This window comes from Nicotiana tabacum, chromosome 1 (genome assembly GCF_000715075.1).
Source record: "Nicotiana tabacum cultivar K326 chromosome 1, ASM71507v2, whole genome shotgun sequence".
NCBI classification, from domain to species: domain Eukaryota; kingdom Viridiplantae; phylum Streptophyta; class Magnoliopsida; order Solanales; family Solanaceae; genus Nicotiana; species Nicotiana tabacum.
The window spans coordinates 135,050,467-135,061,180 of record NC_134080.1 but is presented as its reverse complement, the minus strand read 5'-3'; the positions used below and the strand labels follow the sequence as shown (position 1 = coordinate 135,061,180).

At 38.1% G+C, this 10,714-nt stretch overlaps 1 long non-coding RNA gene across 1 annotated transcript; it reads right to left on the bottom strand.

Moving 5' to 3' along the window:
• Positions 1 to 456: 456 nt before the first annotated feature.
• LOC142182207 (uncharacterized) lies at positions 457 to 3,905 on the bottom strand. Its single transcript, XR_012711090.1, has 3 exons — positions 3,476 to 3,905; positions 1,877 to 1,945; positions 457 to 735 (listed from the first exon to the last, which is right to left on the bottom strand). It is a non-coding gene; the product is annotated as an uncharacterized LOC142182207 (long non-coding RNA).
• Positions 3,906 to 10,714: the final 6,809 nt, after the last annotated feature.

Genomic DNA, 10,714 nt, shown 5'->3' with positions numbered 1-10,714 from the left:
GAGAGAGACGTAGAGAGAATTCTCAATTCTTTGCAACAACATCCAATTCAAACAAATAATATTTTTTTGAAAACCCAAATTCGAATTCAAAGTTTCAAAGCTTTTTAATGGTTGTCAATGGTGCAATCGTGGGTGGGTGCAAGATACGTGGGGGAGGGGGAGGGGATGTGGAGAGAGAAACGTGGGGGAGTGAAAGATATGTTAGAGTAATTTTAGGACACTAATTATTATCATTAATTCCTTTAAAATGTACATAAATGGTAATTGGGTATATAAAATATAATTATAGTAAAACTTGAGTAGGGAGGGTAATATAGTTTCATATAGTGTATAGAAATGTAAAAATCTCTTATAAAATTGTCACGACCCCAAACCGGACCCGGTCGTGATGGCGCCTTTCGTGAAGACAAGGCCAGCCGACACAATTCACAAATTCATTTTTAACAATTTAATAAGTCAATTAAGTCATTTATAAGAATAAATCCCCAACAAGTATAAATTTAGCAAAATAGAACAAATGCGGAAATAGATACAGCCCGACATCGGGGTGTCACAAGTCACGAGCATCTACTAAGGTCTGAATACAATGAAGAGTCTGAAATTAACTAAAAACAGTCTAAGGAAGACAAGAAGGAGAAGAGCAGGGCTGCGAACGTTGGGCAGCTACCTTGCTAACTCCGATGACTCTGCCACTGAGCAATCAACACCCACTACCGGGTTCAGAAATACCTGAATCTGCACATAAGGTGCAGGGAGTAATGTGAGTACGCCAACTCAGTAAGTAATAAAAATAAATAAAAGCTGAGCAGTAAGAAAACACATAATTTCACGTCATAGCACTACAACAAATACCGTATATTTCTCAAAAAATAGTACAGAAACCAAAACTTCGTAAATCAAGCTCAGTTTCAGTAAAACCTTTTAAAACAACTTTCAATAGTTTCAAAGGAGTGATAAAACAGTAAGTAAAAATGATAGAAATATAAACGGCCTCTCAGGCAAAACATGTACCATAAACTGCCCCTCGGGCATAATATCAACAGAACCAGCCCTTCGGGCTACCTCACAATCACTCGTAATCAGCCCCTCGGGCATAACATGAATAAAGAACTGCCCCTCAGGCAAAACATGTATCAAGAACAGCCCCTCAGACAACAATATGAAACAACAACAGCCCCTTGGGCTACATCATATCACTCACACTGGGCACCCGCGCTCACTGGGGGTGTACAGACTCCTGGAGGGCCCCCTTACGTCCCAAGCGCAATAACAAGCCATCTCGTGGCATAATCAAATAGGCTCTCGGCATCATATCAACAAGCCACCTCGTGGTGTAACAAATTAGGCCCTCGGCCTCAAAATCATGAATCAGTATAACACTATTGCGGCGCGCAGCCCGATCCCATAGTATCCTCACAACACAGGCCCTCGGCCTCACTGAGTCAGAAATCTCTCATGCCACTCGGGCAACAGTAAAACATGATGCTCAGCCCAAAATATTATTTAAAATATCAAAACAGAGTAAATATGGCTGAGTTATGAAAATAGTAGAATACAACATGGCTGGTACAAATATGAAGCCAAACAATGAGGAATAGTAGTAAAAATCCCCTAAGAGTCCAAAATAGTTGGCACGAGGCCCAAATATGGCATTCAGCCAAAAAAAACATGATAATACTTTCCAAAACACAATGATATCAAACAATTTTCAATCAAATACGTGGTTTAACAGTCATGCGGGACAGACTAAGTCACAATCCCCAACGGTGCATGACCCCACGCTCGTCATCTAGTGTGTGTGTCACCTCAAAGTAGCACAACGATGTGAAATCCGGGGTTTCATACCCTCAGGACAACATTTACAATCATTACTTACCTCGGACTAGCCCGAAAAGCTACTCTGCAACACGCTTGCCTCTCGACCCAACTTCTGAGTGCTCCAAATCTACCAAGTTCAGATTTTTATCATCAAATTATGCTAAATGAATGAATTCCAATTGAAAAATATCGACTTTTAAAAACAAAATCCGAAATCAGTCAAAACCCGACTCCCGGACCTGCATTCCGGAACTGGACAAACTTTATACCAAAATATTCTTCATCATCTCACGAGTCCGTGTCACACCTCCATTTTACCTACACCCCCGAAAGGGAGTATATAAGGGAGTTTTTTTTCAATTTAAAGTGACAAAATCGAAACGGGATCATTTTATTAAAAAACAATCAGAGTCACCACTTGGGATAATTATGGTGTCCAAAGTCACCGGTTCAGATCCCGAATCGAGGAAAAGATTGACTTTGTATTACAGTCCGCGAACGCAGAAATTCGGGTAAGGAATTTTGTTAACCCCAGAGAAGGTATTAGGCATTTCCGGATTCCGTGGTTTTAGCACGGTCGCTCAACTGTTATAATTGGACTATTATCTGATTTTAATACATGTTTTAACCTATGGTTCAATTTTAACTTTAAACCGCTTTTTAATTATTTTAAGGAAGATTTCAACGTCATCTAAAACACGTCTTTGGACCACGCCACATGAAATGCACCCGCAGTCCGAGACACATTTTATTTAACGTTGTTAAGATTTGGATTTGGGTCACATGAAATGCACACCCGAGTTTAGGAAGGTAATTTTTAAATAGCGCGCCTAAAGCAACTACGCACTTTCAACTTTGCGAGAGCCATGGAAAACTCAACTAAATGGTGCGTCTCGATTTCTAAGGATTCAAGTATTAATTAAGCAAGGGCCATGCATTTTGGGATTTTACTTGGCATGGCACACCTCAAATTGTTCTATCAAAGTATTTCTAACTTAGTTTTAGAGGGCCATAAATTATGACTCGTCTAACATGGCTCGCCTCAAATTACTAAAAAGACATTTCTAATCTGTTTCTTAAATCCAAATCTTGTAACCCAATATTGTTTGCTCTTTTGATCCAAACCCCACAACATTTCAAATAATAGGTTTTCTTTTTAATAAAACAAATTAAAGACCATTTCAACAAATTTCACTCCAGTAATGTCACCAAATAGTTGCTGTTGTACCTACATTTTAACACTTTTGAACCCATCTAATGACATTTCACTCTAGTAACGTCACCAAAGACCCAAACTACATTTCACTCGAGAACTAATTTCTTCAGCATACTTGAGCACCGTTTTTTTTATTAGCTAATAACAAACAAGAAGGATCCTTACTAATCCTTATTAACAAACGTAGGGCAACAACAGTTAAGAGAAGAAAAATTTACATAAAAATTGATCTTCTAATAATCAAGCCATCAAACGAAAGCATCCATCTTTACTTAATGACCCAAACATAAAACATAAGATTGCTCTTAATAGATACTTCTCCCAGAAAAACATGGAACCAAAATTGTTGAATTAACTTCAAATGAGTTCGATGAACAGCAGATGATCCCAAACAACATATAAGAACAACATCAAATAGAACTAAGAGAAGCATAAATCGACCTCTAGATCTACGAACATTTGGATGCGCTACATGGCCGGAAAACAGAACCTCGGACAGAAACTAACGACAACGGGAAACCCGAACACAGATTCGCCGACTCGAACCTCACCAGCGATCTCCGCGCAACCCGGTCACACCACAGTTTCGAACTCAAGTGAACTCCATTCACTTGAAACCAAAAGTCGAAAACAAAATCAAAGAGAAAGAAGCAGAAACTTTTCTGTAGAAGACGGATTTTAGGGGTAGGGGTCCGAAATTTTGTGTTCTTCGGCGGATAGCTTCAAGTTTTTTAGGCTTTCTTCATTTTGTTCAAGAAGAAGCAGAATGTTTAGGGCGAGGTGAGGAAGACAAGTTCAGAAGGGTGGGGTTCTTGGATTTTGAGAATTGCGGCGGATCTCTCATTAGAGTGTATCCGTCTGTCCCCTTTTAGGCGTTACCCATATCCCTTCTTTATTGTAGAGTCTAGGTCTAATATGTATTTTTTGTGTATTTTGCCAATTAGTCCCTAGGTCTTTTTTTGTTAAGTCCTTAGGGTCTTTTTATTTATTTTTTGTGCCAATGGGTATTGGATATTGAGCTTAAGGAATGAGCTAGGAACTTGGGCCTTTATGATTAGCTATGTTTAAAATTAGCTTAATTAACTAAAAGTATTATCAAAAATATTAATTAGCTCTACTTAAGTAAAAATAATTATTAAAATAAGACTGACCATTAAAACAAAACTTTTTTTTTGGTATTTTTTCAAGATTAAAAATGATTACAAAACATTTAATGAACCTATTTTTTGTAATTTTTGTTTTCTTGTAATAAAATAAAAGTAAAAGAGTAAAAATGAGTTGAAATAGCTATATTAGGCCTAAATTAAATATTTACGTGCTAAAATATGAAAAATCTTGGGGAGGGTCAAAAATCACATGTCTACAGCTGCCCCTCTTTGATTGGAAAGACGAAGTATTTTCAGACAAAGAACGACTAGACAAGTTATTTGACCCGACCCTTATTTAGAGAGACTAAAACTACGAGGAAAAGGGAATGTGACTGAGCCCTAGTATCTGAGCTGCCTACATATCCTTGGCTATAAAGGAATCAGGCCACGTGTAGTTCAGAAGTGAATGAGATGATAGAGTATGCCGAGGTGGAGAGCCATTCGAGGTGCCGTTCCGCCGAGGTTCCGGTCCGCGGTCCTGTTAGTACATCAAAATCAGAATAAATTAAAAAGGCTAGCTAAGCCTGTCAACTACGAGTTACAAGATTCCTATCTATAAGTCTTCTGAAGCTTGATCCTGAGTCTTGAATGGTTCTTCATGCAGACTTTGGATTTGAACCTTGATGTACATATAAAGAACTCAAAAATCGGAGTTCGTTAGACCCCTCAAATCATCCCTAAATTCTAGGTCTTCCCCCAAAATTCCAAATTTATACTAATTTTCCATGTCTAAATCCATGTAAGATCACATATTTAACTCAAAAATAGGAAGAAATCACTTACCTAGTGTTGCTTGGTGAAAATCCCTCCTTGAGCTCTCCAAAATCATCCAAGCCAAATGAAAGAAATGGGCCAAAACTCGTGTTTAAAACAATCTGCCCAGGCTTCATCGAGTTGTACCTTGCGTTGTGCAGGTTGTACATCCTCTTACCATTTTCCCCTGTTGTACACCTTCTATTAAAATGCCCATAATTCCTTGTGTAAATATCCAAATGACAACAATTTAAAGATTTAGAAACTAGACTCGAAAATCATTCATTTGATAGGTTGTACACCATATAACTCTTTATATATTCCGAGATATGAGCTTTTAAATTGCATCATAAAATTCTGTCGAAACTGCTCCACCAGCCATCTTCGATCCATCATAACTTTCTAATAGAATATCCAAATCATGAATGGTTTAACTTTCTGGAAACTAGAATGCAAGGGATATAACTTTCATGTTTTGTAATTTTTCTGATTCTTTATAGATTGCAAGATATGAGCTTCCAAACTGGACTACTCGCACCAGAAATTTTCTGGTGCACAGCTGAAGCTCAAAAAAATCTGCAACTTTTCCAAAGATGAAATAGTCCGTTTAACCACCCGAAACTCACCCGAGGCCACTGGGACCTCAACCAAACATGCCAACATATCTCATAACATCATTCAAACTTGTTCCAACCTTCGGAACGCTCAAAACAACATCACAACACCAAATTCGCATCGGATTCAAGCCTAAGAATTTCAAAATCTTCTAAATTACTCTTTTGATCAAACACCCAACCAAACCACGTCCAAATGACATGAAATTTTGCACACACATCCCAAATGACACAACGGAACTAATACAACTCTTGGAATTCCACTCCAACCCCTATATCAAAATCTCACTTATCTACCAGAAAACGCCAAAAATATTAACTTCGCCAATTCAAGCCTAAATCTACTACGAACCTCCAAAACTCCTTCTGATCACGTTCCTAAGTCATAAATCACCTCCCGGAGCTGACCAAACCATCGTAACTCACATCCGATCCCTCTAACACATAAGTCAACATCCGGTTGACTTTTTCCAACTTAAACTTCCTTAAAAGAGACTAAGTGTCTCAAACCTTACCAAAATCATTACGGAATGACTTCAAATTTTGCACAAGTCATATTCAATATTAAAGACCTACTACAACTTCCGGAATCGGAATTCGACCCCGATATCAAAAAGTCAACTCTCAATCAAACTTCTCAAAAACCTTCAAATTTCAAACTTTCGCCAAAATGCGTCAAATTGTCCTACGGACTTCCAAATCCAAATTCGAACATGCTCCTAAGTTCAAAACACCATACGAAACTATTGGAATCATTAAAATTCCATTCCGAGGTCGTTTGCTTAAAATTCAAATCTCCGATCAAACTTAAGAAATCTTTAGCCTTAGATTTCTAGATTCCGTTAAATGGCGATAATTTGAGCTAGGGACCTCCGAATTCGATTTCGGGCATATGACCAAGTCCCAAATCACGATACGGAACTACCAGAATGGTTAAAACTTGGATCCGGGTTCGTTTGCTTAAAATGTTGACCGAAGTCAACTCAGTTGAGTTTTAAAGCTCTAATTCACAATTTAATTCATTTTTCACATAAAAACCTTCCAAAAAATTATACGGATTGCGCACGCAAGTCGAGGAATTATTGATACCGATTTTCAAGGTCTTATAATACCGATATGATTATTTAATTTAAAGATGATGTTTTGGGTCATCACATTCTCCACCTCTAAAACAAATGTTCGTCCTCGAACGTACTAAGAATTATTCTCAAGTTTCCAAATTGACGATTTTACTTTTACACAAATATTCGCGGTTGATCCCACATTACCGCATTCAACATAAGTCTGACAATACCATTTCAATTGAGATTATTTCCTTTATCCATATTTATAAACTTGAAGACCAAATTTCTTATACTCCAATCATTTCCAGAAAGGTTCGATTTTCACGTCAACACATGATATTAGTCTCGAGCTATAGCAACTCATGCCTACGCACCCATCAAATATGAGGTATTACATTCTCCTCCACTTAGGGTCATTCATCATCGAATGAGAAGTAGAGTCCGTCCTCAAACACATAATGTAACTTATCTCTTTCTTTGCACATCTCAATATCCCAAATTTTCTAACTCCCAATTTTTTTTTCTAGAAATTTCTGCAGAATCTCCCCTGTAATTGAGCCTATCCACCTGTCAGAGTAACACCAAAATAACTCCTAACAACATGTCCACAACCCAGCAAAGCACCACAAAGTATATATCAATAACACTAATCTCCGCATTACAAGCACGACATTATCACAATGATATTCATACAAGATTTTTTTTGCAGATAAGTCTAATAGGCATGACTCCCTATAAGTACTATAGTACAAATTTTAATTTCACAAAGGGGACATTTAAACACATAATATTTTTTTCACCACAAGGACCTCGTCCTTATATAACATCTACCGCAGCTTGTAGCCCGGTTTAAATATTTCACATTATATAAAACACGAGTATCTCGTCCTCAACTCTGTACCACAAGTAATATGCACATCATGCCAAATTGGAACATTCCATTTTCTTCTTTGGAATAATGTTCCGTTTAACAAAATCACAACACATAATGATAGACATAGCTATCTCCATCGAATCTCCCAACAGGAGTATTCACATAAGTAGGTTTCAGAATTACGAAGCTCACTCATAAGTGGAGCACAATAGGAGAACTTGCCTCGATACTCAGAACCGAATCAAGTTAACAAAATTGTTACTTTATAATAATTTGAGACCGTACTTGTAATGATACCATCTAGTGTTGCGACCTCAGCCATACCATAGAAAATATATCAACGGCTCGGTCTCTACCTCTAGGAGTCTCACCTCTACCTCTAACATCCTGACCCCTACCTCTGGTTGGTCATGTAAGTGGAGTAATAACTGTAATGGGGCACGTAGCCTGAGTGCTTTTACAAAATATGTTTCTCCCAAGTCTAGGACACTTTTCCCATGACGTGCCTAATACTACCACATTCATAACAATCCCTTTGAGGGTTCAACTGCTCATACTGAGTCTATGCTAGATACCTAGAATAACCATTATATGAACCTCGTGTCGGTAGTGCATTAAAAGAACTTACTGGAGTACCCCGAGTAATCAGATATATTGATTAGGCTGCCCGGCTGCCCAAGCCCTGGTCATAATGATTTGTAGTTTTAGAGTAGAATCCGTTGAATCCTTAAAAACCTCGAGACCTCTTGGTCTTCTTAGCTTCTTTTTTTTTATCCAGAACACATTCTAACATTTTGGCAATTTCTACCACTAGCCGAAATGAAGCATCAACCTGTAGCTTTCCGGGTTTTACTAAATTTCAAGATCATAATTGAGTCCTTTAATGAGTTTGTGGACTCGCTCTCTGGCTTAGGAACTAAAGTAGGAGTATGACAGCTAACTTATTGAACCTGATGACATATTCTGACACTGTCATGGTGACCTGACATAACTGTTCAGACCACATATTACAGGAATTTGGGAGACAAACTCCTTCAAAAACATTTATGAGAACTGAGCTGAGTAGGTGGTGTTGCATTGGCTAGTCTGCCCTCTTCATAGGCTTGCCACAAACACCAGCGGCTAATTTCTTCTTTTGCTATGTTGACTCAACACTACTGAGCTAACATATTTATTTGTAAACTCTTTGATTCTTATTTGGGGTAACTCTTTCCCCCAATTATGCACAACGATCAAAAAAGTATAGCTCCATCAAGATAAATCTTGGCACGAACTATATAGTCCAGAAGATCGTCAACCACTAGACTTCCTTTGAAGCACCCAAAATCTGCAACCTTAACTTCCACACTAAGCAGACCTTCTATAAATTTATAGTTGTTTTTCTAACTCCTTTGATACTGAAGTATTAGATAATTAAAGAGGCATACATACCGCAAGTCCCAACCTTATATATATATATATATATATATATATATATATATATATATATATATATATATATATATATATATATATATATATATATATATATATATATATATATATATATATATATATATATATATATATATATATATATATATATATATATTTAGGTCAAAACTAATATAACACATGACCATTTGATCTATTCATTGATAGTGGACATCCTCATTTTGCACGAAGTCATGGGTCACAACGTCCGATAATCCACAATGTTGACCTTTTAACTCATATAAATCAACCAAACGTCAAGGTCCGTTAAACCCCTACATGATTCACTGTGTGATCTTCTCAATACGTCCACATCTTCAGACGGAACTATAACGGGTCTAGTAAATACCTAATCTTTCCACCACCTCTTGGCGGAACCCATCATTTGTAAAATAAACCCCTATTTCTTTCAACTATTCCCATATTCTGCAATAGTTCATGGCAGCGGTTCAGAAAATCCTGTGGGTCCTTAGAAGGTGTACCACTGAAATGGACTAGAAATAGCTAGGTAAACTTATCCAATCTCAGCAAAGCCTCAAAAGACAAGGCGTCATGTCATCGGCCTGTGCCGCAATAACTGGTTGAACTGCCCCAACTGGATGAGATTAAGCTAAATCCTTCATAAGCTCATGCAACACAACCCATCTAATTCCTCAAACCATTTGCAAATCTCGCATTCACCCTCGTAACAGTCAATCTAACTCATAACACAACATGAAGATCTACTCCACTCCACAACTAAACTACACGAGAGGTCCTTCAACATACCCATAGCTCGAGGTCATACGTCAACTCAAGACGGAAGTCAAACACCCAATAGTCCTTACTACATCTCCAGAAAACTCTTCTTGTCATATTCGAACAATCTGAATACATCTCGCAATCAAATCATACTCGCCCCATAGTTATCCAGTCACAAATCCCACCAATGAGGACACAAACGGACATATACCAAATGCACGTGCTCACACAATCGAAATCTTAGTACTCAAGCCACAGACAAAACCCGGCCTCAAGTCCTCCAGACTAGCCCAACATCACACACAGAAATCACATCTCGCACCTCATTCAGGGAATCACAATCTGTCGATGCACAGTAGATACCGAGCACTCATGTGCGCACACAAATGCATGGAAGGAATTTAAAGAGTTACATCTCAAGATGAATCAAGGACGCATGATAAGAATTCAAGAATGTGAAATTTTTCCTAAAGGTTCTGTAGCCTCCCGAGGATAAGTACAAACGTCTCTGTACCGATCCGCGAGACTCTACTAAACCTGCTCATAACTCGTGAGACCTATGTAACCTAGGCTCTGATACTAACTTGTCACGACCCCAAACCAGACCCGGTCGTGATGGCGCCTCTTGTGAAGACAAGGTCAGCCGACACAACTCCCAAATTCATTTTTAACAATTTAATAAACCAATTTAAGTCATTTATAAGAATAAATCCCCAACAAGTATAAATTTAGCGAAATAGAACAAGTGCGAAAATAGAGACAACCCGATATTGGGGTGTCACAAGTCATGAGCATCTACTAAGGTCTGAATACAATGAAGAGTCTGAAAATTAACTAAAAACAGTCTAAGGAAGACAAGAGGGAGAAGAGAAGGGCTGCGAATGTCGGGTAGCTACCTTGCTAACTCCGATGAATCTGCCACTAAGCAATCAACACCCGCTATCGGGTTCAGAAATACCTGAATCTGCACACAGGGTGTAGAGAGTAATGTGAGTATGCCAACTCAGTAAGTA